This window comes from Oncorhynchus keta, chromosome 4 (genome assembly GCF_023373465.1).
Source record: "Oncorhynchus keta strain PuntledgeMale-10-30-2019 chromosome 4, Oket_V2, whole genome shotgun sequence".
NCBI lineage: Eukaryota > Metazoa > Chordata > Actinopteri > Salmoniformes > Salmonidae > Oncorhynchus > Oncorhynchus keta.
The window spans coordinates 41,678,527-41,705,941 of NC_068424.1; positions in this window are offsets into that span (position 1 = coordinate 41,678,527).

Consider the following 27,415-nt stretch of genomic DNA (forward strand, 5'->3'; position numbering starts at 1 on the left):
GGCCTTTTTTTGCCTTTGCATCCCTTATCTCACCTCATTTGCTCACATCGTATATAGACTTGTTTATACTGTATTATTGACTGTATGTTTGTTTTACTCCATGTGTAACTCTGTGTCGTTGTATGTGTCAAACTGCTTTGCTTTATCTTGGCCAGGTCGTAATTGTAAATGAGAATTTGTTCTCAACTTGCCTACCTGGTTAAATAAAGGTGAAATAAATAAATAAGAATACTTCAATGTGTAACTGATTGCAAAAAAACGAACTGTAATCCACTACTACCTAATATATTGTAATCAGATAACAGATACTTTTGAAAAACTAGATTACTTCTAAGAATAATTTTAAATTCAGAAAGGATGCTTGTGATTTTTTTTTTTTTGGACATCTTTCTGTTTTCTCAATGTCTACCTGGGCGTTGGGCCAGTAACCGAAAGGTTGCTGGCTTGAATCCCTAACTTGACAAGGTAAAACTCTGTATGTTCCTTGTCATTGTAAATAAGAATTTGTTCTTAACTGACTTGCCTAGTTTAATAAAGGTTAAATAAAAAAATTACAAATATAATATGACATTCAAATCAGCCTTGAAAAAGTTTGTTTCGCCTGAGCGAGTCCGCTATGATGACACAACAAATGTGTTTGATGGATCACGGGAAAAGAGCAGGAATAGGCTTTTGTAGGCTACAGTTTTCCAATGGTGCAAGATATCAAAGTCTCACCAACAAAAATGCTGCTTCTGGCATTCCTTTTTCACATTCAATTAACACTTCTCGGTGGTGCCCAAAGCAGCATTTCTTTTTCACATTCAATTAGCACTTCTCGGTGGTGCTCAAAGCAGCATTCCCTTTTCACATTCAATTAGCACTTCTCGGTGGTGCTCAAAGCAGCATTCCTTTTTCACATTCAATTAGCACTTCTCGGTGGTGCTCAAAGCAGCATTTCTTTTTCAACTTGAAGCAATGAACACAATCAGTCCTCCATGATAACTAAATAACAACACCGGCTGATATGTTCTTAGCTGACTAAACTCCACTCCATGGTAGTCAGCTAATAAGTCCTTTATTTTTAGGTTATGCTCAGGTAAAACAATTTGGCTAATCTATATTTCCATATTTCCAAGTCCTATTCTTGAAGATCAAGGGGTATTACATTAATTGGAATGACTGGAAATCTGCCAGAATTTGACTTGTAAAGATATAACCTAATCATATTATCTGTCGTAGAAAACAATGGGTTAGAAGAAGCCTACATAACCAACCCATAAAGTAAAATACAACATCCATTTATGCCCAAGTATGTCAACTTTAACACTAATTTATCCTGCAATAGATTTTGTTCAATTGGTAATATTTACAGGGAAAGTAATAAGATTACATTACTGAGTTTGGGAACAAACTTAAACTTATGACTTTATTCAATGATCAATTGAATGTGTGTGACAAAACAGATTAATTAATCAATACATTTTTTTTACAAACATCCTTTTTGAATTTAAAAGTAATCCAATCTAGTTTTTCAAATGTATCTGTAATATAATTACAATATTTCATCTGGTGATGTAACTGGTTATAGTTTTTTGTATTCAGATTACATGTAAGTAATTACTCCCAAACCTTGTTTTTTTATTTAAACATAATCTTTATTTAACTAGGCAAGTCAGTTAAGAACAAATTCTTATTTACGATGACGGCCTACACCGGCCAAACCCGGATGACGCTGGGCCAATTGTGCGCCGCCCTATGGGACTCCCAATCACGGCGGGTTGTGATACAGCCTGGTTTTGAACAGGGGTGTCTGTTGTGACACCTCAAGCACTGAGATGTAGTGTCTTAGACCACTGCGCCATTCGGGAGCCCCAACATGTGTCAGTTGACATTGTGTTTCCCCCAAGGCCAGCCCAGTACATATCTGCATTTTAACAGAATTCATCAGGTTTCTCTGTGTTATCGTCTTGACATTACTCCACCACACACATTTGTTTTGGTATGAAACAGCTCTTTTCCCCCTGTATGTTTTGCCTAGCCTGAGGGTAGGTGCAGAGAGAGCAATGTGCAGCAGGTTGCAATGGCTGGCCCACCTTATTTTCCCTCTGTGGAACTGTGGTCCGGGCCTCCAGGCAGCTTAATAGCACAGTGACAGCAAAGGAATAATTCACAAGTGGAGCTAATCAAAGGTGAAAAGGGAGAATCAGTAAACGTCGTATCCTTTTGCCACTTTCATCAATCCAGCTAACTGAATTTGAACTAAAGCTGAGCAAATTTTCCAGGGAAGGAAATGAATATGTAACACATCTGAGGTCTGGCTGGAGCCTGTGGAATTGGAAAAGTCTGCATTATATCAGACGGAGATTATTGGAAAGACAATTGGGGTGGTCTGTGTAATCAGAAAACAGTGAGGTGTGTCTATCTTATGATGGCACTGTGACCTAGTGGGCTCGCACAGAAGGACATTTTTTCTCCCCTCTCCAATTCAATCACCTGGACCATTCGCCCTGCTGCGTGATTCTGTTTGCCCCCCACATGACAGTATCAATTCAATTACCCTGAAAATGGATACATATTCAGGATATAAAGGGACTGGGGACAATGCAGGAGGGGAAGAGGGGAAGACAAAGAAATCCACATTTACCCTATAATAAGTTTCATTTGGAGTCGGTTTGAAAACAATTCAGCTGTGCATTTGTCCCTGTCAGATCACATTATCCGTAAATGAAGTTTACAAAATATCAATTCAATTTCTAGAACAGGGACCCGTCGCAAAACGCACAGGGGCCTGAATTGACCATATCATAACATCTGAGGGGCCCCTGGTGGCTTTCTAAAATTTTCAGTCAGAGGCAATCAAAAGCAGAACGGCCAATGCTAATCCATTCAATTTCATCCTTTATACCAATGTCTTTTCCTCCGCAAACACACACACACACATACACACGCACAGACGTACACACACACACACAGTCTCCCACTGCCCTGGAGTCAAGCAGAGCATCTAGATACCATTCTACCAATGTGGGAGAAACTAATCTATGTGCACATTTTGAATATAAACTTTCTGGAGTGAACGGTTACTGTTCTATGATACATACTCATTCTGGGAAGGGAGTAGGTCAACAGAGAAAACGCAAACATTATCGGAATTACATAGTCTATTACATAGAATGTTGTGAATTTAAAAAGAAATCTGACCACCTGCCCTTATTGACTTTTCAACCTACCTATGATATGGTCATGATGAAGTGGTAGCTGTAGTAGGCTACCTATGCGGGGCTGCAGTCCCATCATAACACTACACAGCTAACAACAAACGTTCCCATAACTTTAGAGAACGTTTCCTTAAGTCTCATTAAGTCATTACGCAACATTTTCATAGGAATGTTCCAGAGGGGTTGAGTTAAAAAAATACACATTTTGGTTGAATGGATTCAGTTGCCCCATGTTCTCAGAATATAAGATATTAAAGTTCTAGACACATTTCATGGGAACGTTGCATGAACATTCATATAACCAGTTTTTTGTGGGTTAGGAGGATATTCGGTAACACTTTACTTGACACCCAGCGTCATAACACGTTATGACATGATCATAACCATGTTATAATATATCATAACAGCTGACGTAACCTGTCATGTCACATAGAGTGCATTCGGAAAGTATTCAGACCCCTTGACTTTTTCTACATTTTCTTACTGTCACGCCCTGGTCGAAGTATTTTGTGTTTATCTTCATTTATTTGGTCAGGCCAGGGTGTGGCATGGGTTTTTGTATGTGGTGTGTATGTATTGGGATTGTAGCTTAGTGGGGTGTTCTAGTTAGGTCTATGGCTGTCTGAAGTGGTTCTCAATCAGAGGCAGGTGTTTATCGTTGTCTTTGATTGGGAACCATATTTAGGCAGCCATATTCTTTGAGTGTTTCGTGGGTAATTGTCCTTAGTGTCTTTGTTCCTTGTTCTGTGTGTATGTGCACCAGTATTAGGCTATTTCAGTTTTCATTACGTTTATTGTTTTGTATTTTTTGTATTTTGTATTTAGATTCGTGTTACGTTTGTTCATTAAACATGGATCGCAATGTACACGCTGCATTTTGGTCCGACTCTCCTTCACACCTAGAAAACCGTTACACTTACTTGTGTGTAGCTTGCCTCGACACAATCCTATCTCAGAGCTTTACGGACAATTCCTTGGTTTTTGCTCTGACATACACTGTCAGCTGTGGGACCTTATATAGACAGGTGTGTGCCTTTCCAACAAACGGGGTGGACTCCAATCAAGTTGTAGAAACATCTCAAGGATGATTAATGGAAAAAGGATGCACCTGAGCTCAATTTCAGGTCTCATAGCAAAGGGTCTGAATACTTATGTAAATATGGTATCTCTGTTTTTTTAATTCTATACATTTGAAAACATTTTTAAAAAACTGTTTTGGTTTTATCATTATGGGGTATTGTGTGTAGATTGATGAGGATTTTATTTATTTAATACATTTTAGAAAAAGTCTGTAATGTCACAAAATGTGGAAAAGGGGAAGGGATCTGAATACTTTCCGAATGCAATTCATATTTAGAGCTGTTGTGACATATAAATATTGCATTATTTTATGGCTGGTTTTGACACCTACATAAGAGTGTCAAAACCCACGAAACCTACGACACAAGGATAAACATTCCATTACACCATAGGCTACTTGTCAACAGTATGTTTATTGTAGAGAACATTATCATTGTAATTGAGCACACATTGGCCCTGCATGCCCCCAGGTACCCTCATTTGTTGACTTCTGTGATCGAAAAGCCTTGGTTTTATGCATGTCAACATCAAGCCTCCTCCCTAAGTTTGTTTTACTCACTGCTTTAGCACACTCTGCTAACCCTGATGTCCTTGCCGTGTCTGAATCCTGGCTCAGGAAGGCCACCAAAATTCAGAGATTTGTACCCAACTATAACATCTTCCGTCAAGATAGAACTGCCAAAGGGGGCAGTCGCAGTCTACTGCAGAGATAGCCTGCAAAGTAATGTCATACTTTCCAGGTCCATACCCAAACAGTTTGAACTACTAATTTTGAAAATTACTCTCTCCAGAAACAAGTCTATCACTGTTGCCGCCTGCTACCGACCCCCGTCAGCTCCCAGCTGCGCCCTGGACACCATTTGTGAATTGATCGCCCCCATCTAGCTTCAGAGTTTGTTCTGTTAGGTGACCTAAACTGGGATATGCTTAACACCCCGGCAGTCCTACAATCTAAGCTAGATGCCCTCAATCTCACTCAAATCATCAAGGAACCCACCAGGTACAACCCTAACTCTGTAAACAAGGGCACCCTCATAGACGTCATCCTGACCAACTGGCCCTCCAAATATACCTCCGCTGTCTTCAACCAGGATCTCAGCGATCACTGCCTCATCGCCTGTATCCGCCACGGAGCCGCAGTCAAACGACCACCCCTCATCACTGTCAAACGCTCCCTAAAACACTTCTGTGAGCAGGCCTTTCTAATCGACCTGGCCCGTGTATCCTGGAAGGACATTGACCTCATCCCGTTAGTTGAGGATGCCTGGTCATTCTTTAAAAGTAACTTCCTCACCATTTTAGATAAGCATGCTCCGTTCAAAAAATGCAGAACCAAGAACAGATACAGCCCTTGGTTCACTCCAGACCTGACTGCCCTCGACCAGCACAAAAACATCCTGTGGCGGACTGCAATAGCATCGAATAGCCCCGTGATATGCAACTGTTCAGGGAAGTCAGGAACCAATACACGCAGTCAGTCAGGAAAGCTAAGGCCAGCTTCTTCAGGCAGAAGTTTTCATCCTGTAGCTCCAACTCCAAAAAGTTCTGGGACACTGTGAAGTCCATGGAGAACAAGAGCACCTCCTCCCAGCTGCCCACTGCACTGAGGCTAGGAAACACGGTCTCCACCGATAAATCCATGATTATCGAAAACTTCAATAAGCACTTCTCAACGGCTGGCCATGCCTTCCGCCTGGCTACTCCAACCTCGGCCAACAGCTCCGCCCCCCCGTAGTTCCTCACCCAAGCCTCTCCAGGTTCTCCTTTACCCAGATCCAGATAGCAGATGTTCTGAAAGAGCTGGCCTGGAGTACAAATCAGCTGGGCTTGACAATCTGGAGCTATTTCTGAAACTATCTGCCACCATTGTCGCAACCCCTATTACCAGCCTGTTCAACCTCTCTTTCATATCGTCTGAGATCCCCAAGGATTGAAAGCTGGCAGTCATCCCCTCTTCAAGGGGGAGACACCCTGGACCCAAACTGCTATAGACCTATATCCATCCTGCCCTGCCTATCTAAGGGAAAGCCAAGTTAACAAACAGGTCACTGACCATCTCGAATCCCACCGTACCTTCTCCGCTGTGCAATCTGGTTTCCGAGCCGGTCACGGGTGCACCTCAGCCACACTCAAGGTACTAAATGATATCATAACCGCCATCGATAAAAGACAGTACTGTGCAGCCGTCTTCATCGACCTCGCCAAGGCTTTCGACTCTGTCAATCACCAAATTCTTATCGGCAGACTCAACAGCCTCGGTTTTTCGGATGACTGCCTTGCCTGGTTCACCAATTACTTTGCAGACAGAGTTCAGTGTGTCAAATCAGAGGGCATGCTGTCCGGTCCTCTGGCAGTCTCTATGGGGGTGCCACAGGGTTCAATTCTCGGGCCGACTCTTTTCTCTGTATATATCAATGATGTTGCTCTTGCTGCGGGCGATTCCCTGATCCACCTCTACGCAGACGACACCATTCTATATACTTTCGGCCCGTCATTGGACACTGTGCTATCCAACCTCCAAACGAGCTTCAATGCCATACAGCACTCCTTCCGTGGCCTCCAACTGCTCTTAAACGCGAGTAAAACCAAATGCATGCTTTTCAACCGATCGCTGCCTGCACCCGCATGCCCGACTAGCATCACCACCCTGGATGGTTCCAACCTTGAATATGTGGACATCTATAAGTACCTAGGTGTCTGGCTAGACTGCAAACTCTCCTTCCAGACTCACATCAAACATCTCCAATCAAAAATCAAATCCAGAGTCGGCTTTCTATTCCGCAACAAAGCCTCCTTCACTCACGCTGCCAAGCTTACCCTAGTAAAACTGACTATCCTACCGATCCTCGACTTGGCGATGTCATCTACAAAATGGCTTCCAACACTCTACTCAGCAAACTGGATGCAGTCTACCACAGTGCCATCCGTTTTGTCACTAAAGCACCTTATACCACCCACCACTGCGACTTGTATGCTCTAGTCGGCTGGCCCTCACTACATATTCGTCGCCAGACCCACTGGCTCCAGGTCATCTACAAGTCCATGCTAGGTAAAGGCCTTATCTCAGTTCACTGGTCACGATGGCAACACCCATCCGTAGCACGCGCTCCAGCAGGTGTATCTCACTGATCATCCCTAAAGCCAACACCTCATTTGGCCGCCTTTCGTTCCAGTACTCTGCTGCCTGTGACTGGAACAATTGCAAAAATCGCTGAAGTTGGAGACTTTTATCTCCCTCTCCAACTTCAAACATCAGCTATGAGCAGCTAACCGATCGCTGCAGCTGTACATAGTCTATAGGTAAATAGCTCACCCTTTTTCACCTACCTCATTCCCATACTGTTTTTATACTGTTTTTATTTATTTACTTTTCTGCTCTTTTGCACACCAATATCTCTACCTGTACATGCCCATCTGATCATTTATCACTCCAGTGTTAATCTGCAAAATTGTATTATTCGCCTACCTTTTGCACACATTGTATATAGACTGCCCATTTTTTTCTACTGTGTTATTGACTTGCTAATTGTTTACTCCATGTGTAACTCTGTGTTGTCTGTTCACACTGCTATGCTTTATCTTGGCCAGGTCGCAGTTGCAAATGAGAACTTGTTCTCAACTAGCCTACCTGGTTAAATAAAGGTGAAATAAAATAAAAAAATAAATTGATGTTATACATGCACCTACGTGCCGGAGCAGATTTCAGGAGCAACACGCCCTCTTTTTGACCTATGACTGACATGTACCGTGCAGTACGTGGTAGGCCTGTCTGGCTTTTATGATTATGATGGTAATAATGCTTATTTTCTTAGTCCAAGTGACACAAGATGGTCATAATGCTTCATGATAGAGTCATAAATGTATTTTCTACAAGTTATTTAAAATATGATGGGAAAAGCATGACTGTAAATAATTCCTTACAACAACAACAAAGCAATTAAGAAACAAACTTTCAAATGAAAGGAAACTTCTTGGCAGGGAAAAAACAAATACATGTGGGTTTTGACACTCTTATGTAGGTGTCATAACCAGCCATAAAACAACAGAATTATGTGTCACAACAGGTGTAAATATATGGGTCATGACAGTGTTATGACCATGTTATAACAAGTTATGTCAGCTGTTATGACATGGTTTTGATCGTGTCATAGAGTGTTGTCATGACTGTCCTGAACAGGTCAGGTTACAGGAGACCACAACCCTACAGATTATCTCTCAAACCCAACAGAGGAGAGATCTAGGGGTCTGAAGATGTGGGGGGTTTTATGACCCCTCACGCCCCTGGTAAATCTCAGGCCACAGACAAATTCCTTTGTCCTGTTACTATGGAGAACCAGCCTCAGAACATTAAACATGAAATAAAGGGACTTTGGAACAATGGTTTCCGTCAGCCACAATGGTGCTCATGACGATATATGGAATATGAAAATGTATGTCATTTTTGTTTTGTTATGAAAGGTAATAGATGATGTTATTAAGAAAACATTGTAACGTGAAGAGTTTTCCTCGTATATGGTTGATGTTTATACATTAAGTAAGTTGTATGGAAAATATCCAAATCAAAGAGAATGTTTTGGGGAAGATGAAATGTTAAGTTATAGTTGTCTAAAATTGGATTTGAATAAAATGTAGACCTTGCCTCATTAACTTGGTACACCCAGAGAACTGCCCTAAAGGCGGTTACGCCCACTTCTGACCCAAGGGTATAAAACCTGTGAGTATAGAATTTACAGGAAGACTATGTGACCCCAGCTGCAGCAAGGTCTAAAAAGTCAACGAACCCAGATCGCAAGTTTGAAGACAAAGAAATAATTTTCTACCCAAGCTACGGATGAGTAACTGTATCTAAGCAGCTGAATTCAAGTTGAACCACCTAGCCTCCGTCTCCCATCGAATTGTGTTATCTAAAGGGTTTCATTTCTATGCTGTGAGCTCTGAGCTGCAGAGCTGTCTGTCCTCAGAAGATCCATTCGAGAGCAAAGGGAGAGGGAACAGACTCCTATAAGCCAAAGAGGACACTGACATCGGGAGGACTCTCAGAGAGGTGCGCTGGAGTAGCGCGTCATCGAACAGCAGAAGGCCTACGCAGAGAATCCTCTGAAATCATCCCCACGTAATTACATCATTATATTCTGACGCATAAGAGCAGCAGTTTGGGGCAAGGCTAGGGTTAGAATAGCATAGCTGACAAATTCACCCAAATGTACTGTATATTTATTTTGTGTACTTTCTGTTTTTCTCTCTCTTTTGAAATCCTCATTGAGGGTAACACGCGTCAAAGTGTGTTGGCCCATTATACTAAGTTCTAATCAATAACCTATAATGTGTTTTGTCTATGTGTATCTTTTATAATCATTTTAGCTTTTTAGTAAATAAATATTCAACTAAGATTGGTGCGGTACGAATTCATTGGTGAGACCCGGGTCCGTGCAGATTCTCGGGCTATACAACGTTCAGAACGAGATTGGTAGAGGCAACTGGTTAATTAGCGGCTGTTGTAAAATCGATATTCTGATATTCTTTGAGTTCATTTGGGAAATAGAAACTCAATAATAACTACTTTTCCCATGGTGCCCCAGGTCAATGAGTTAATAATTGCTTGATTCAGATAATCACGCAATTAGAAACTTTTAATCATTCGATGTACAACAGTCGTCACATTAACTAATACAACGTCGCGACAGTGTTATGACGCTGGTTGTCTATCAATGTCCCACCAAACATACACAGAACGTGATTGCCATGTTCTCAGAATATAAGATACTTGACACGTTGTAAGAACATTGAGGGTCCCAAAGAAACGTTTTCCAAAAATATGGTGCTTCAATCAGTTTATTCCAGTTCAGAAGAAAAATGATTATTTGTATTTTAACAGCAACAGTTCCAAACTAGACTTTTTTTCAACAATCATTTCTACTAGAGATCGACCGTTTATGATTTTTCAACGCCGATACCGATTATTGGAGGACCAATAAAAGACGATACCGATTAATCGGGCCAATTTTTTGTATTTATTTGTAATATTGACAATTACAACAATACTGAATGAACACTTTTCTTTTACCTTAATATAATACATCAATAAAAGCAATTTAGCCACAAATAAATAATGAAACATGTTCAATTTGGTTTAAATAATGCAAAAACAAAGTGCTGGAGAAGGAAGTAAAAGTGCAATATGTGCCATGTACAAAACATTTAAGTTCCTTGCTCAGAACATGAGAACATATGAAAGCTGGTGGTTCCTTTTAACACGAGTCTTCAATATTCCAAGACAAGAATCAATTTCAAATTTCAAGCAATTTATTTGACACGGTTCACATTAATAAGCATTTCATTTCACAAATTATTTAAAATATTTTTTTTTAAAGTTAAAAGTTCTAAATAATTCATAGTCCACACATTCATGTTTTCGGCCCATGACAAATTCCATGTACATATGGTTTGCATAAACAAATATTTACTTTTATTCTAGAAACAGGAAGTTAAATTACCAAGGGTTTTCGTGACAGGTTCAAAAAAGGTTAGCGATGGTTGAGCAGAAGTGGTGCTTTCCCTTTGTAAAATATCTTCCAGTAGCATAAAACGTTACCCCATTATCGTGATCAAAGAAAATAAAGGTCTTCACAGAGAAAAGGATGTGATCAACATCAACCAAGATAACAGTATAAGAATTGTGTTTGTATACACATGTAATATTCCGAATGTATCACTTCTCCATTTACAATGATTTTGAAATACACTACATGACCAAACGTATGTGGACACCTGCTCGTCTAACATCTCATTCCAAAATCATGGGCATTAATATGGAGTTGGTCCCCCCTTTGCTGCTATATCAGCTGCCACTCTTCTGGGAAAGATTTCCACTAGATGTTGGAACATTGCTGCGGGGACTTGCTTCCATTCAGCCACAACACCATTAGTGAGGTCGGGCACTGATGTTGGGCGATTAGGTCTAGCTCGCAGTCGGCATTCCAACTCATCCCAAGGTGTTCAATTGGGTTGAGGTCAGGGCTCTGTGCAGGCCAATCAAGTTCTTCCACACTGATTGCGACAAATCTTTTCTATATGGACCATGCTTTGTGCACCGGGGCACTGTCATGCCCCAGGAAAGGACTTTCCCCAAACTGTTGCCACAAATTTGGAAGCACAGAATCATCAAGAATGATTTGGAACTAAAGGGGCTAAGCCCGAACCATGAAAAACAGCCCCAGACCATTATTCCTCCTCCAAACTTTACAGTTGGCACTGTGCATTCAGGCAGGTAACTTTCTCCTGGCATCCGCCAAACCCAGCTTACTGCCATATAGTGAAGCGTGATTAATCACTCAGAGTCCAATGGTGGCAAGCTTTACATCACTCCAGCCAAAACTTGGCATTGCGCTTGGTGATCTTAGGCTTGTGTGCGGCTGCTCCGCCATGGAAACCCATTTCATGAAGTTTCCGACTAACATTTATTGTGCTGACGTTGCTTCCAGAGGCAATTTGGAACTCGGTAGTGAGTGTTGCAACTGAGGACAGATGATTTTTACATGCAACGCACTTCAGCACTCGGCGGTCCCATTCTGTGAGCTTGTGTGGCTTACCACTTCACGGCTAAGCTTTTGTTGCTCCGAGACATTTCCACTTCACAATAACAGCACTTACAATTGACAAGGGCAGCTCTAGCAGGGCAGAAATTTGACAAACTGACCTGTTGGAAAGGTGGCATCCTATGACGGTGCCACATTGAAAGTCACTGAGCTCTTCAGTAAAGCCATTATACTGTCAATGTTTGTCTATGGAGATTGCATGGCGGTGTTGTAAGGGGTGCGTAACTGGTGGCAGGGAAGTCAGACGAAGGAGAGCAGAACTGGGTAATCAACCGGAGCAGTTTAATTATCAAAACCAACGGCATCCAGAAATACAAAATATGGGTACAAAACCCGTCGCGCACCAGTCAAAATGTGCACAAGCACTTACAACAAACAATTTCACACACAGACATGGGGGGAACAGAGGGTTAAATAAACGACAAGTAATGAGGGAATGTAAACCAGGCATGTGGGAAAACAAGACAAAACAAATGGAAAATGAAAGGTGGATCTGCGATGGCTAGAAGACCGGTGACATCGACCGCCGAACGCTGCCAGAACAAGGAGGAAGTCGTGACAGATGTGCTCAATTTTACAGCTGAAGAGCTGAATACACCAACTTGAAGTTAGTGAATACACTAACTTTGTATATATAGTGTATTTCACTACGTCTCTCTGTACTATATGTTTGGGCAAAACGATAATTTCGTGTTTACTAAGAGTATGAATTTTGGGACTACCAATGCCAGGGACACCACTGCAACTATATGTCATGTGTTTTAACTCCTTGAGAGCTCTTGACCATATCTATCAGATTTGCAATATCCTACTTGAAAACAAAACTGGAATGAGTCCAGAGAGGAACCCAATTGCAAAAACTTCTTGGCAGGTAGAGGCAAAGATGGATGCTGAAAGAAACATTACCCACCCTGTGAAGACATTGCATTTCTTTGAGAAAATCTTCAAGCAAAACCTTTGACTCAGAAATATGACTTTCGGTAATGCTCTCGCCAAGTAGCAGAGATACTCCCTTAATAAGTGTTAACCAATGAGTTAGGTAACAAACTGTCAAGATTCCTTGACCACGTGTATTTTTGTGCCTTGCAAAATGTTTTTTTTTTGGGTGATCGAAAGTGGTACACGTGAGACGTTGCAAAGTGGCTTTATGTTCAAAAGGATGTCATCTAGATGTTGAGTTGATCTGAGCAATGCGTTAGTGCAGTAAAGTCATAGCCCATCCCCAACTCCTTGAAAGCAGTCCAGCAATTCCTGGGGTTTATCCGGGGCTTCAGCACGGTGGTCGCACCTCTTACCTACCGCCCTGCTGAGAGGAGGTCCCCAATGTCTTCGTTGGAGAGTGGAGGCGGAAAGGGCATTTGAGATACTGAAGGCACGTGTAACGGCTGTTGGAAGGAGAGGACCAAGGTGCAGCGTGGTATGTGTCCATATTTATTTAAAGAACACTATAATCTCAAAAATAACAAGGCGAACGACCTAAACAGTTCTGGCTGGTGCAAACACACAACAGAAAACAACTACCATAGTGGGAAAACACGCTGCCTAAGTATGGTTCTCAATCAGAGACAACGATAACCAGCCAGGCCTAAACATAGAAACACAACACCTAGACATACATCATAGAATACCCACCCACATCACACACTGACCAAACTAAAAATAGAAACATACAAAGCAATCTACAGTCAGAGCGTGACAGTACACCCCCCAGAGGTGCGGATTCCAGCCGCAAAACCTAAACCCATAGGGGAGGGTCTGGGTGGGCATCTGTCCACGGTGGCGGCTCTGGCGCGGGACGTGGACCCCACTCCACCATAGTCTTGGCCCACTTAAGTGGCGCATTTGGAGAGGTGACCCTCGCCGCCGACCTCGGACTGGGAACCCTTGCAGCGGGCCCCGAATAGGCGGGAGACTCCGGCAGCACCGGAGTGAAGGGCGACTCCGGCAGCGCCGAAGTGAAGGGCGACTCCGGCAGCGCCGAAGTGAAGGGCGACTCTGGCAGCTCCTGACTGACGGGCGGCTCTGGCAGCTCCTGCTGACGGGCGGATCTGGCAGCTCCAGATGGGAGGAAGGCTCTGGAAGCGCTGGACAGGAGGGAGACTCTGGAGGGAGGAGACGGAGAGACAGCCAGGTGCGTGGGGCTGCCACAGGAGGCCTGGTGTGTGGAGGAGGCACCGGATGGACCGGACCATGGAGGCGCACTGGAGGTCTCGAGCACCGACCCTGCACAACCTGTCCTGGCTGGATACTCCCCGTAGCCCGGCAAGTGCGGCAGGGTGGAACAGATCGCACTGGGATGTGCTGGCGAACCGGGGACACCGTACGTAGGGGCTGGTGCCATATAACCCGGGCTGAGGAGACGCACTGGAGACCAGATGCGCTAAGCCGGCTTCATTGCTCCTGGCTCGATGGCCACTCTAGCCCGGCCGATACGAGGAGCTGCGATGTAGCACACCGGGCTATGCCTGCGCACTGGGGACACCGTGCGCCTCACGGCATAACTTTGCAGAGCGCCACATTCAAATAATGTTACTAAAAATATTTATATTCATGAAATCACAAGTGCAACATAGCAAAACACAGCTTAGCTCTTTGTAAATCCACTTGTCGTGTCAGATTTTGAAAATATGCTTTACAGCTAAAACAATCCAAGCATTTGTGTAAGTTTATCGATCACTAGACAAAACATTATGAACACCTAGCATCACAGTAGCTTGGTCACGAAAATCAGAAAAGCAATAAAATGAATCACTTACCTTTGATGATCTTCGGATGTTTTCACTCACGAGACTCCCAGTTACACAATAAACGTTCCTTTTGTTCCATAAAGATGATTTTTATATCCAAAATACCTTCATTTGTTTGGCGCGTTATGTTCAGAAATCCACTAGCTCGAGCAGTCACGACAACGCAGACGAAAATACCAAATAGTATCCGTAATGCCCACAGAAACGTGTCAAATGTTTTTTATAATCAATCCTCGGGTTGTTTTTAAAATATATAATCGATAATATAAAAATAGAAAACACTCTGGAGTTTCTAAAACTGTTTGAATGATGTCTGTGAGTATAACATAACTTATTTTGCAGGCGAAAACCCAAGGACAAACCAACCAGGAATTATTTATTTTTGAGGTCACTCTCTTTTCAATGAGTTTTCAAAGGGAATCTTGTATTCTAAGTCAGTTGCTTGCAGTTCCTATCGCTTCCACAGGATGTCAACAGTCTTTAGAAATTGGTTGATGTTTTTCCTTTTAGAAATGAAGAAGTAGCCCTGTTCAGAACGAGGGTCGGGTGAAGTGTACTGTTGTGGTTGGGGCGCGTGACCTGAAAGCTCGCTCCACTTTGTTTTTATACACTATTGAACACAGTTTATGCCATCTTAAATGTTATCGATTATTTACGTTAAAAAATACTTGAAGTTGTGTTAGGAAAGTTGTTTTAAATGTTTGGACAAAGATTACAGGTAATTTATTATATATTTTGTAGTCATGTTGTGCGAGTTGGAACCAGTGTTTTTCTGGAACAAACGCGCCAAATAAATGGACATTTTGGATATACAACGACGGAATTAATCGAACAAAATGACCAATTGTGATGTTTCCGGGACATATTGGAGTGCCAACAAACGAAGATCTTCCAAGGTAAGGAATGAATTTTATCGTCATTTCTGAGTTTTGTGTCGTGCCTGGCGGGATGAAATATCACTGTCTGTGTTTGTTTGATGGGGTGCTATCCTCAGATAATAGTATGGTTTGCTTTCGCCGTAAAGCCTTTTTTAAATCTGACACCGCGGCTGGATTAACAAAAAGTTTATCTTTAAACCTATGTGTAACACTTGCATCTTTCATCAATGTTTATGATGAGTATTTCTGTAATTTGATTTGGCTCTCTGGAATTTTGCCGGATGTTAATTGAGACAATGCATTTCTGAACATGACGCACCAATTTAAACGGAGGTTTTTGGACATAAAAAGGGAATTTATTTAATAAAACAAGCATTTATTGTGTAACATCGCTATTTCTGACTTTTGTGAGCCCTCTTCTTGGCTGGAAAATGTCTGTATGTTTTTTTGTGGCTAGGCGCTGTCCTAACATAATCACATGGTGTGCTTTCGCCCATAAAGCCTTTTTGAAATCGGACACTGTGATTGAATTAACAAGAAGTTTATCTTTAAAATGGTGTATAATACTTGTATGTTTGAGGAATTTTAATTATGAGATTTATGTAGTTTGAATTTAGCGCCCTGCAATTTCACTGGCTGTTGTCTAGGTGGTACGCTTAGCGTCCCACAAATCCCAGAGAGATTAATGGGGGCCTGTTCGGCCCTCCTTTTCCTGTGGTCCACGATCATCTCCTTTGTCTTGCTCACATTGAGGGAGAGGTTTTTGTCCTGACACCTCATTTCCAGGTCTCTGACCTCCTCCCTATAGGCTGTGTCATCGTTGTCGGTGATCATGCCTACCATCGTTGTGTCGTCAGCAAAATGAATGATGGTGTTGAAGTTGTGCTTGGCCACGCAGTCGTGGGCGAACAAGGAGTACAGGAGGGGACTAAGCGTATTGAGGATCAGCATGTCAGATGTGTTGCTGCCTATCCTTGCCATCTTGGGGAAACCCATCAGGAAGCCCAGGATCCAGTTGCAGAAAGAGGTGTTTAGACCCAGGGCACTATGCTGTTGAAGACTGAGCTGTAATCAATTAACAGCATTCTCACATAGGTGTGCCCTTTATCCAGGTGGGAAAGGGCAGTGTGGAGTGCGATAGAGATTGTGTCATCTCTGGATTCGGTTTGCGAATTGGAGTGCGTCTAGGGATTCCGGGAGGATGGTGTTGATGTGAGCCACAGCCAGCCTTTCAAAGCACCTCATGGTTACTGATGTGAGGGGCGGTAGTCATTTATTGACGCTTTGCCTGTTTGATGGTTCGTCTGAGGGCATGGCGGGATTTCTTAGAAGTGTCCTGATTAGTCTCCTGCTGCTTGAAAGCGGCAGCTCTAGCCTTTAACTCAGTGTAATCCATGGCTTCTGGTTGGGATATGTACGTACGGTCACTGTGGGGACGAGGTCGTTGATGCACTTATTGATGGAGCCAGTGACTGATGTGGTATACTCCTCAATGGCATTGGATGAATCACAGAACATATTCCAGTGTCGCGTCCGCATCATCTGACCCCTTCCATATTGAGAAAGTCGCTTGTACTTCCTGCTTTAGTTTTTGTTTGAATGCAGGAATCAGGAGGATAGAATTATGGTCAGATTTTCCAAATGGAGGGCGAGGGAGAGCTTGGTATGTGTCGCTGTGTCTAGAGTAAAGGTTACACATGAGACATGCTGGTAGAAATTAGGTAAAAACGGATTTAAGTTTGCCTGCATTAAAGTCCCCGGCCACTAGGAGTGCCGCTTCTGGATGAGCATTTCCTTGTTTGCTTATGGCCTTATACAAGTCGTTGAGTACAATCTTAGTGCCATCGTCGGATTGTGGTGGTAAATAGATGGCCACGGAAAATATAGATGAAAACTCTCTTGGTAGATCGCGTGGGCTACAGCTTATCATGAGGTACTCTACTTTGGGTGAGCAATACATCGAGACTAACCTTAATATTAAACATCGCACACCAGCTGTTATTGACAAATAGACACACACCCCCACCCCTCATCTTACCGGACATAGCTGTTCTGTCCTGCTGATGCACTGAAAGCAAACTATTCATTTTCCTTGTCATCGTTTAGCCACAACTCGGTGAAACATAAGATATTACAGTTTTTAATGTCCCGTTGGTAGGATAGTCTCGAACAGAGCTCATCCAGTTTATTCTTCAGTGATTGCACGTTGGCTAATAGAACGGAGGGTAGAGGCAGGTTACCCACTCGCCGATGAATTCTCACAAGGCACCCTGATCTCCACCCCCTGTATTTCCTTTTTTTTCTTCAAGCGAATGATGGTGATTTGGGCCTTGTCCAGACCAGGAAAATCCCAGGATCAACATTGTATATTTCGCATTCGACTCATTAAATAAAAATCTTTGTCCAATTCGAGGTGAGTAATCGCTGTTCTGATATCCAGAAGCTCTTTTCGGTCATAAGAGACAGAAGCATCAACATTATGTACAAAATAAGTTTCAAACAATGCAAAAAAAACACACAAAATAGCACAATTGGTTAGGAGCCTGTAAAATGGAGGCCATCCCCTCCGGTGCCATTCTGCCAGTGCAGAACACTGTCAATGTTTATGATCACTATGTTTGATGTACAGTTACAAGATGACATGGCGTTATACCGAACAGAATGAGGCTATGTTTTATTGCATTGTGAGGAAGATCACACATCTGAATGTACTTATGACTGCATTTTGTGCGCACCAAAATGACAATCTGCTTCTCTTCTTCTTATTGCCTTCTGAAAGCCTAACACCATAAGATCTTATTTTATAATTTAGCTAGTCATGTTGGCAATAGAACAAGCTTTCGGATTATACCCACCTAACACAGATTGCAAATTATGATGGAGAGTTTTTGGATTGTTTAAACAACAGTAATTGTGTAAAGGTGGGGATGCAGGGCTGTGTTCAAAACAGTTACAAGTGTGCTTGCTCTAGTTCTAGCTAGTAGAGCGTAAAAAATCCCCTTATCGTTGAAGGCTCTTCTTTGAGTCATAAAAGTGCATTGAAATTACTTAGGCACTGTGCACACTTTGAACAGGTGTGTGTCGACTTGGACAGTTAAGCTTCTCACTCAAACCGTTGTTATTTTTTTGGCTTATGTTGCACCTACCCCAAACCTTCCAAGCGTACAGTAATGTAAATTGCACATAAAATCAACAGCATAATGTTTGGATTCAGTCTTGTGTCTACTCACCTTTAGTAATTTTCCCAGAATATCCCAACTGCTCCCTTTTAATTGATATGATGGTTATGCATATGCTCTCCATATTTCTTCTGTAAGAAACATTACCATTTAGCCCTATCCATATAGGCCAATTCCCACAAGTGTTATGGTCAACAGCATCAGGAACTTTACCCAGTACCAAGACATTTTAGCCAAAAATCTGGTGGCCTCTGCCAGGAAGCCTAAACCTGGCTGCAAGTGGATCTTCCAAGACAATAACCCCAAGCACACATCGACATCCACAAATAAATGGTTAATTGGCCTCAAAATTAAAATTTTGCAATGGCCATCTCCAGACATGAAGAAGGGACATGAAGATGAAGGATATCAATGATCTGGAAGGATTCTCTATGAAATGGTCTAAGATCCATCCTAATGTGTTCTCCAACTCATAAAATGTTTTAGAAAAAGGCTCAGTGCCACTATCCTCGCAAGGTGAGGGATTGAAAGGTATTGAAACAGGGGTTTCAATCATTTTGACCCCTACCTTTTTGAGAGAAAAGTATTACTTGTTAAACATCTCTTTTCTATTCTATTAGAATATAATAATATAATTCCCAATTTTTTGGAGCATTACAGTGTATTTACATGTGTAAAGTATTGTAGTTAATTGTAATTCATAATTACACAGTAATGGTTATTGCATTCTGTAATTACAGAGGTTTAACAACAAATGCTTGTTTACCGTGCTTGTTACAAACAAACAAGTTTCCACTAAATTCACCAATATCGTGTTTAGTTTCTTTTCAGCTGCATTCAATTCAGTAATTACTGTCACAAGGTTGTTATCTCTTGCGGACAGATGCGCTGGGTGTCCAAGATTACAAAGGTTGGAGGCGCAATAGGCTATAATTACCTACGAGTGAATGTGCACTCTTAAAACTCTCCACTTAATGTTATTGCTAGCTCTTACTCCCAAAGTGTACCATCTGGGTTAACTTGATTGAGTTTACAAAAACAGATTAGATATAGGTCAATCTCACTGACTGGGTCTACCATACGGATGCCATCCCAGTTTATAATTAATGTATTCGTTACACATTATGACAACCTGAACCTCCTTGCCATCGAAGTGAGAGGATAAACCCACAAGTACACCACAGAATACATGTAATATGTGCATAAGTACAATGCAATTACTAGGTGTTACACAGGATTGAACTACTTAAATTTAAGTGTATCTTGAGGGGTACTTACTTGTAATTAATGTGTACCTATATAGTACGTTAGCCATTTTGACAATCTATTTGTCAGCTTCTGAAAGCCCCATCCAAGTGAGAAAATAAACATACCAATGCACCACAGAATACATACAGTACGTGTAAGTACAAGGTTGTCGCTAGTTGTTACAGAGGATTTAGCTATTTAAAGTGAAGTGTTACCCTTGAGTAATTTCTATATAGTTACTTATTACTCATTATCAAGTGAAAATACCGTAGCTTACTTTAGTCAACTTTATTGCATTTCTTACAAAATATTAAGGATTTTTATTATTAAATGAATAATACCTAAGAATAAAATATATAGGCCTACTCAATAACATAAAAATAACTATTCAAGTGGTGACTCAAATCTGTATGGTAAATAGCCTAGATGGCTAGCTAATTTAGAAAAATGGGATTGTATTTTCCTTTCCTTTTTAACATTACAAGTAACAATGGAAATTGACAACTGTCTCTGACTGTCTTCATCTGTTTCTTTTTTATATAGATCCGATTTAATATTGCAGATAGATTCTGGCTTCCATGTATTGTAATTGTTTGCATAACTTCCAATCTTCATCTGTTTCTTTATTGTAAGCATTTTCCTCTCCTGGAGTCTGAGACCTTGTGGGAATCTGTGGCTGAGAAGACGAATGTATGACAATAGTTATTGTCATCATGATTTCTATAGTTTAGGAATATAGCCAACAAGCTAGTTTTTGTATTATCCAGCTAAAAAGAATAGTGCTTGTGTTGACACAGCTAACGAGCTAGCTAACGTTAACATGCTGGGTGTGTCTCATGTAATACCCTTGGGATATGGATACACTGAGAACAAGGTCAGGGAAGATAAGACCATCGTGCCCAGCTAACGTTAGCTAGCAAGTTAGCTAATGAGGAGCAACCATAGCATATTTGCCAGCTTTAGGTAGCTAGCTAGCTAGTCAAGGTTAGAAAACTATGTACAATCCCCGAAAACTCAACAGTTTGCATGGAAAGTCTATTCTGTATGTAGATGGTAACTAGTTAGCTAGCCTAGTTGTTGCCCGCAACAAAAACAGCAGCTAATGTTTGCTAGCTAGCTACAGTTAGATAGCTAGCCAACAGTAAGCTAGCTAGCTAGCAAACCTATAGCATTTGATTTATTTCGCTTCAATATTTTATGTCTGGATTTTGCACACTGTCCTTCTCGACCCTGTTCTTTGAGCACTGTTACATGGCGTCAGTGTCAACAAGTGGGCATGTTCGAGGTCGTTGTTATTTTGAGCATGTCACGAAGTTTGGCAGATCTTGACCTAATGACTTAATTCCTAGGATAAATAAGTATGCATACCAATGCATCCAATCCAAAAGTCAGAATGTTCCTCAACTGTGAAACCTTTGCAAGACCACATGATGGAATAAAAGTTTGTTTTGTGACCATTTTAAGTTAATTTATACACTATTATTCAACCAGGCTTAATAGACTTAGAATTTGGCAAGCACGAATTACTATCTTACAATATTAAAAATAACTGTTTATTATTGTGTCTAAAAAATGTATGGTTAAAGTAACTGATTGCCATTGTCAAATGCAGCGTTAAATTATTATAGTACATTTTTTTAGGTATTTTCTTAAAACTGAATTGTTGATTAAGGGGTTTTAAGTAAGCATTTCACTGTAAGGTTGTACACCTGTTGTATTCAGCGCATTTGACAAATACAATTTTTTATGTGAACCGTTTGTGAACCAATTTTTGCCATTTTTGCTGATTGCCTGGGCATCAGTCTCCAGATGATTATTGTAGTGTTGTGTCAATGAGGTGGTCGGTTTTCAATTTGCTAACATTTATCACATGGTTTGTGCAGGCTAAAATATGGTGCATTGGGATGCTATAGGAAACTAACATTTTTAACATGGTAACAAGCATTCGTTGTTACACCCTGTACAGACAGCAATTATCACCAGTTAGATGTTGTTATTACAGTGTAACTATGAATTATAACAATTAATTAAAATTCCCATTACAGTGATGGAATAAGGACCCTTTAAAATGAACTGTTACTGTCATTTTTGCTCATCTTTGTCAAGGGTGTCAATAATTTCGGACCCCACTGTATATCATGTTTTGCCTGTATTTGATGCTCAGAGAAATGAAGTAGAGAGTCTGATAAAAAAAAAAAAACTATAAGTTCCTACATTACAGAAAGGGCTAAAAAACGTATTTTAGTTGACAAGCAGGGTGGATACTGGTGTCTTGTAAGAGGCAGGATGGAGGAGAACAGCAGTTCTGGGACCACCGCCAACATAGAGGAAGGGAGATTTGACCTGAGAAGCATTTGCATGTTAAGTGCAGTCAATCTGAATTGATCACAGCCAAATTAAATGCAATGGGTTTCAATATTTTCCCTGTTCACACATTAGCCTCCTACCTACAACAAATGGACTTATTGAATTCAGATTAGTAACCTAAGCATGGACGCAGACAAAGAGGAACTTGTCTTTAATTAAAAACATGCAGTTGGACCTTAAGTTCTATTCTGTTACGACTGGGTAATTTAAAAAAATCACAGGGCTCAATGAGTGTTGCTGAATGCCGCAGATTGCCTCCCCAAAGTGTCACTTCAGCAATAGAAGTGGGGGTAAATCGCCTAGAATCTAAATGGAATAGTTTTTGTACAGAGCTCTGATGGTCAGTGAGACAAACCTATCATGACACCAGTTGTTTAGAATGAACAATATCAGTGAAAACAGACATGCACAAAACTCCTCTTTTAGTGTTGAGGATCAGTGAATTGAGAAGTGTCTTCACCGGGTGGGTGTAGGGCGGGATCCTGGGATGAAACAGTGATCAGAGGAGAACATGTAAATGTAGCACACACTCTGCCTTGGCTCCTCGTCATGACATGTTACTACTACCAGAGCAGTCTGCTGTCATGCTGTCATATGTAGATGTGTTCAGCTGATACACATTACATGATTTACCAGTGTTACTGCAGGACCAGACACATTTTTTTAATTTCCGCGCAAAATGTCAAAACCCCTGATGCTGTTCGATGAAACATTCTTTGTGTTATTTAGTTTATTGAAATACCTTGATGAATGAATGAATGAGTGAATCCTCACTCAGACTGCCATTTGCCGTTACAACTTGTTTGTGATGATCTAAGAAGCAGGTTCTGTTCATTCCTACCAGGTGTAACAGCAAAAGGTTACCCTCTTTACTGATTTTACTCCTCTCCTCCTACCAGCAACAATAGACCTTAAATCTCTGACAGCAATTACCTCTAAAGAGAAACACGGGAAAGTATTCAGCTCTTTCTTGTGGCTTATTGGCATGTCTGTAAATAGGATAATTTCAGAAATTTACTGTCAATTGAGCTTCTACTGTCCTGGCTGATTTATTGATAAGCGGGGCCTTGCTTCCTTGCTCTGGATAATTAAAGAAGCCCCTAATAATTATACAGAGAAAGTATGAATTCTAGAGTGGCTCTTTCCCACTGAAAATATCATTTATTATGAGTAGTGGTGGCACCCGCCTTGGCCGCCCGCCTGGTGTTCACCCACGAGGAGGCTCTTGTTGGGTGGTGGGGGGGAGACAGAACCGAGACACATTAATGCCACCATGCTGCTTTCTCTGAAGCGACGGAAGGAAGCAGCATAATCAGAAGACGCTCATTACCGACAAGTAATTAACACACGCCAACCAAACGGAGAGATTGAATTTATAATAATTATATCATCAACATGGTGATGATCTTGTAAGGGAATCCCATCGTAGGGGAAAGGTTAATGACATGCCATTGCACAACAAGCACAGACTGGGGCCTTGGGCTTGTTTTAACTGCCATACAGATAATTAATGAACATCATATCAGCCATGCAGGTGGCATGAAATATTGACGCATAATGTCACTTTCCATTCTATTACATAGTAGGCCTACTCTTCCGCATCAGTCAGTACTTGCTGAAAATTATGTACAGTAAGTATGCTTTGGGCACTTTGGTTACAGTTGTTTAGTTGGCTAAGATTGAACTGTAAAACCGTATCAATCAGTTACTGATAATTTCCGCAATTACCCAATAGTATAATTTAATTATTGTGTGATAGACAGTGTGCAATCCGATCTCCCTCTCATATTCTGGTGGAGATCACTAGTTGGCTAATCATGTGTCTGAGAAGCTAACCACTGTAGCGTAGGCTACCAGTGGCTCTGTGATATTACCTGACTATGAGCCTATTACACCACATCAACCCTCTGCACTACCAATAATGAAATTAACACTATTGAAAAGCTAAATTAGCGATCTCTCATTTTGATAGTTTATTGGGCTTCAAAGCGGCAAAGTGAAAAGCTAAGGGGTGGGGCTGGAAAAATATAACCAATCTCAAATTCATAGATATAGCTACGGATGCAAGGGTTGGCCATCAATGATATCAGCATTTAGTTTTATCCATGTGTTGAGGCTATACAGTGTTCGTTTAAATTTAATTTGTTTACAAACATTGTAGTAAAACAAGCTTATATTTTGGGTTTTGATTACAGTGCTTTCAGAAAGTATTCACACCCCTTGACTTTTTCCACATTTTGTGGTCTGAATATGATATTTCCTGTTTTATTTTTATACATTTGCAAAAATGTTTTTAAAAAACTGGGGTATTATGTGTAGATTGATAAGGGATTGATAAGGGGAAAAAAATATTAAATAAATTATAGAATAAGGCTGTAAGGGGTCTGAATACTTTCCGAATGCACTGTATTCACATTTTATCAACCAGGAAATGGCGGAGTGATTTCTGCATAGCGTATCTTCAAACAGGATGCATGTTTTGGAATATTTTTATTCTGTACAGGCTTCATTCTTTTCACTCTGTTGTTCCATCCTCAGTTTTCTCATACCACAACCATCAAACTCTGTAATTGTTTTAAAATCACCATTGGCCTCATAGTGAAATCCCTGAGCAGTTTCCTTCCTCTCTGGCAACTGAGTTAGGAAGGAGACCTCATGATACTTATGCGATTTGTTAAACACATTTTTACTCCTGAACTTATTTAGGCTTGACATAACAAAGAGGATGAATACTTATTGACTCAAGACTTCAGCTTTTCATTTTTATGAATTTGTTTTCTATAAACAAAATTCTACTTTAACATTATGGCCTATTATGTGCAGATCAGTAACAAAAATTGTGTTTGAATTTTTTATTTATTCAGGCTGTAACACAACAAAATATGGATAAAGTAAAGCGGTTTCAATACTTTCAGAAGGCACTTTATGTTCTTCAAGAATCAATGGGTATATAGCATATCATTAATTTATAAGTCCAAAAATTATGGTAGCGACTGCAGGTTGCCCTTTTAAGATATCAAAACCCTCCCCATTGCAATAGCTGGCAGATCATATTGATGATATATAGTTAGTTACTAAAATAGCGCAGAATTAAAGGTGAAAATCTGTATTTATTATGCTGCAGTGGTAAAATCCACAGACCATGGAGACACAGACCAGGGGATATCTACACTATAATGTGTGAGTAGTGGGACAAGCAATTCCCTTTATCTTCTAGATAACCAGGTATGAGAGAGACACGGGAGCCAAAAATAACTAATTAGGAGGATTATATGGAATTAGAATGTGAGGCAGAAGCAGCAGGATTTTAATGTAAAAAAATCAATAATGGGGAGACGGTGAAAACCAAACCTCTTAACATTAACAATTACTGTGATTAACAATGATACTCACAACTCATTTTTCATTATAGAGGGGGAGATAAGCTTGTTTATATAGACTAGCTTTTCAAGCAATGAGCAATTTATCATGGCGAGGCCCATGAAAGCACATAGCTAACAGCCCACAGCAATTAAAACCTTCCCTATGACCTTGTGACAGTCAAGGACCTGAGAGTCTAAAACTGCCTGCTGTTTTGTCACCATGGAGAGAGAGGAGGAAATAGGATAGAAAAACATTTTCCTGATAGTGTCTGGGTGTGCAGGAAAATCAAATATATGAACCACTTATTCAATACTAGTATTGCATTCATTATACTTGGATATAATGTTGATATGATTTCATTTCAATGCACAGGCAAATATGATAATTATTCTGTTCTGAAAGACGGGCCTGTGTTAAAATGAAAGTTAGTACAGTTATGAGCAATTTATGTGTGTTTGTGTTTCTGAGTGGTGTAGTCAAGTTGATGTGGGGTCTAGTGGGGGTTAATTGATCTCTTTCCCAAACTCTCCCTGCATGGTACCAGTGCCACTTTGAACCCCTTCTAATAAAACCTCCCTATACACTTGAGTCTTCTACAGCTCCTGCACATTGCATTGCATGAAAGAGCTTATAGAACAATGTTTTATTATTGTATGAGGTGATACATCAGTAATAAGTGCCCGCCATGTGAAAACTCTAGCCTTCTCAAGTTGATTATTGGAGCTTGTTTAATGACATCATACACCATTGGATTAGAGAGAACAAGTGTCCCATTACAACTTAATTGTTCATTGGGAAACCTTTTGACCAAATGATGATTGAATCCTTCGCTTTTAAATATCAGAAATGATAACGCTGTGTTTTATAATCAGTCAATTAGAAATAAATAACATGTTAACAGAGCGAGAGCCCAGGCACAAAGGCCTAGCTTTCCTTACTATAGATTCCATTACAGACAGTCTGCACCGAAAAGTAATGAGCCATAAAATTTTATTCAGGAATGATATTACCAAAAAATGATAGAGCGATAGCAACCACAAAGGGGCCGAGCTCCGGGTGCTCGTCTTAACATTCTGGCATGATGTACTTCTATTGATCTCACTAGAATCACTTAATATCACAGAGGATAAGGCATCCAGGTCTTCTATCCCCTCCCTCCCTTTTTCTTGGAGCAGGCAAACACGCTCAGGTACTTACAGTGTTGAATTGACCAATGCGTCTCTGTGTAATTACAGGGATTTCCTTATCTCACCCTATTTGCTGAAGCCATCCTGCAGATGAAAAGGGGCCTAATTCAGCGCCCGCTCATATCTCATTTACATTGGTGGTGGTGGGGAGCTGAGCCCAGCTCCATTGCAGAGCTACGATCATGACATAAGGGTTTTCCCTATCCTAAAAATAGTTATATTAGAGGTTTCCAGACAGGTTGAAAAAACTGTGAGAGTAGTCTACTGTAGTCTAATATTCACATCTCAGCTTCTAGTATAATACATTATCCAATGCAATTCGCTGTCGGTGCCGTTTAAGATTAGCGAGGACACATTTTTTTATGACCATATTTCTATGGCCATGTTCCCATTACAATATGACTGTCATTCATATTCCATTCACGCAGCTCAATGTAGCATTGAAAGGTTTAGGCTACTACATGATAGTTGAATTTGCCCTATACCCATCAAGAGGTTGCTACAACTTAGCCTGCATATGAAAGTTTATAACATAGGTCGAGAGACAAATTGGAGTAATCAAGGTGACAGA